Below are 2,755 nucleotides of genomic sequence, written 5' to 3' on the forward strand. Positions count from 1 at the left end.
CTACTACTATCTGATACTCAGAGCTGAGCATATCGAAAATATGAGTAAAATGTACATTGCCTATAGAAGAATTGCATGAAAACCCATATTATAACAAAGAATAATAATTACATTTTATGATGATTACAAAATATCTCCTTACATTTCCTTAGCTATCGAATTAAAATGTTTACATTACTTTTATTATCTTTATCTTTCTTGTATTTTAATATATTATCTTCATATATTTAATGGTCAATTTTACAAACATAAATGCTGTCTTTTTATTACTGTAGGTATCTTGCTGTTTTATTTATCTTTTTCATGATATAAAGAAGTATAAAATTAGAGATTCCAAACGAATTTGTCATAAAATTATTTAACTGTCAATTATATGGTAAGATTTCATTTAAAGATTTAAGTGAAAACTGAGCATATAGTTACACACATGTTTGTGTTTGATTTAACTTCTTTCTTCTCTTCCTCTTTCTTTTTTCTTTTCTCTTTGTCAGTGTTCGGTGGATTGGCACAGAGAACCATCACAATTGTACCTGGTATGGACTTATTTTCCGGGACTTATATATTTGCGGTCCTGTTAGCATGTGTCGTGTTCCAGTCTGGCGCCCAGGAGATGAACTACACTGTCCGAGAAGAAATGCCAGAAAACGTACTAATAGGCGACTTACTGAAAGACCTCAACTTGTCGCTGATTCCAGACAAACCCTTGACATCTCCTTTGCAATTCAAACTAGTTTACAAAACTGGAGAAGTTCCACTGATCCGGATTCAAGAGGGTACTGGTGAGATCTACACAACTGACTCTCGCATTGATCGTGAGAAATTATGTACAGGTATCTTTGTGGATTACCATTGCTTTTATGAAGTGGAGGTTGCCGTTTTGCCAGATGAAATATTTAGACTGGTTAAGATACGTTTTCTGATAGAAGACATAAATGATAACGCACCACTGTTCCCGGCAACAGTTATCAACATATCAATTCCAGAGAACTCAGCTCTAAACTCTCGATATGCTCTCCCAGCAGCCATAGATCCTGATATAGGAATAAATGGAGTTCAAAACTACCAATTAATTAAGGTGCGTTTTAAAACTCTCTCTTGAAGATATTATGCCTTTTTAAATACGAAAAACGGGATCTTAATTTACTTCAAACTTTAAGTCATCGCCCCAATTTTTCAAAGTTTAACCAATGTCTAGTGGAGAAAATTTATCAATACAATTTTTGAATTGGAAGGGGCTTATGAATAGTTATGTTATATATAATAATTTTCAAGTAGCTTTTGTTACCCTTCACAATCCATTATAGAGGTCAAAGAACTCAGCCCTGCTACTTACAAGTCAATAACTTTCTCAATATCTTACTTTGAATCTGCTTATTGACATTTAGGCCACAAAATTGACCTAAAGAAGCAAATCTGTATGTTAACAATTAATTCACAAACATAAGTATCAATTTTTCTTAACGTTTATTTTAGATAAAAAAGCTTTATCATACCATTTGAAAAGATGCCAAATAAATTTCTTTGAGAGGATGAACAGAGGATTTTTTTATTACTATCATTCCTACACATATACAGATTAATGATAATATATTTTTCACAATGATTTAGTCAAAGCAATATCTTTAAATGTTTTCTGATCATCAGAGCAAGAACAAATTTTAGTCAATGCACTTTTCACTTCATTTCCATTCTTTGAAAACATAGGGTATCCATTTGTTGTAAATGATAAATAAATTTTTTAGCATAAAGTTTCACTTAATCTGAAGAATCCATTCTGGTTTGATTTGGGTCTTCAGATTGGGAGAGCAATGGGTAGAATACATGGAATATTTGGTATTATTTGATATATGAGCAGAGGGGCCGCCTATAGCAAATGAATGAATGATTGTTTTTAATTACCTATTGGCAAGTACAGGAGTAGAAAGCTCAGATTTGAATCAATGGAATGATTTTAGAAAATATGCAAAGGGACCAATTTGTAGATTTCATTTATGACCAGAAGATTTTCAAACTTTTATAAATATTTTCTGATTATTCACTACTAGAGTATGATTGACTTAATGATGAATGTTAAAAAATATTTTAAAAAACACATAAATAACATGATCTGATATATAGCATATAAAAGTTATGACCTGGATAATATCTAATATTTGAAAATGATCAACTAATTCTGATATATCGTGAAGATATATTTGGTTATAAATATATTTAGGAATTGAAGGTTACAGATCTTTTGAGTGAATTCAAGTGACGTGCAAACCTGTGTATGAGTATAAGAAGCAGAAATAGAAAAATAAGGGATAGATGATTTTCTTATAAATGAGTATTTTTGGGTAAGGTCCTGGTGATGATACCTCCTTTTTTTTTGCATAGGCAGGCACCAGGATTCAAACCCAGGTCTCCAGCATGGCAGGTGGGAACTCTGCCTGCTGAGCCACTGTGCCCCCCCCCCCCCCGATAACTCCTTATTTGATAAAATGGAATTATATACAGGAGCCAGGTTCCAATTTTTTGCTTACCAATGACTAGACATACTACCTCCAGCTTAATCTTTCTTAGTTTTTCAATCATAAAATAAGGATTATACTATACATATCACAGGAGCAGAACTGAGAGAAATAAACACTGTTTTCTTTTAGAATGTCCATAGCAACTTTGTTCATAATTGTTAAAATTGGAAACAATCAAAATGCCTATTAACAGAATCAATGAATTATAGTATATTTATACAATGTAATACTATACAACAATG

At 31.9% G+C, this 2,755-nt stretch overlaps 1 pseudogene; it reads left to right on the plus strand.

The window, feature by feature from the left end:
- The first annotated feature begins 535 nt into the window (after positions 1-535).
- On the plus strand, positions 536-1,099 carry LOC143671903 (protocadherin-11 X-linked pseudogene; annotated as a pseudogene).
- Positions 1,100-2,755: the final 1,656 nt, after the last annotated feature.

The sequence above is a fragment of the Tamandua tetradactyla genome, chromosome X (assembly GCF_023851605.1).
Source record: "Tamandua tetradactyla isolate mTamTet1 chromosome X, mTamTet1.pri, whole genome shotgun sequence".
NCBI classification, from domain to species: Eukaryota; Metazoa; Chordata; class Mammalia; order Pilosa; family Myrmecophagidae; genus Tamandua; species Tamandua tetradactyla.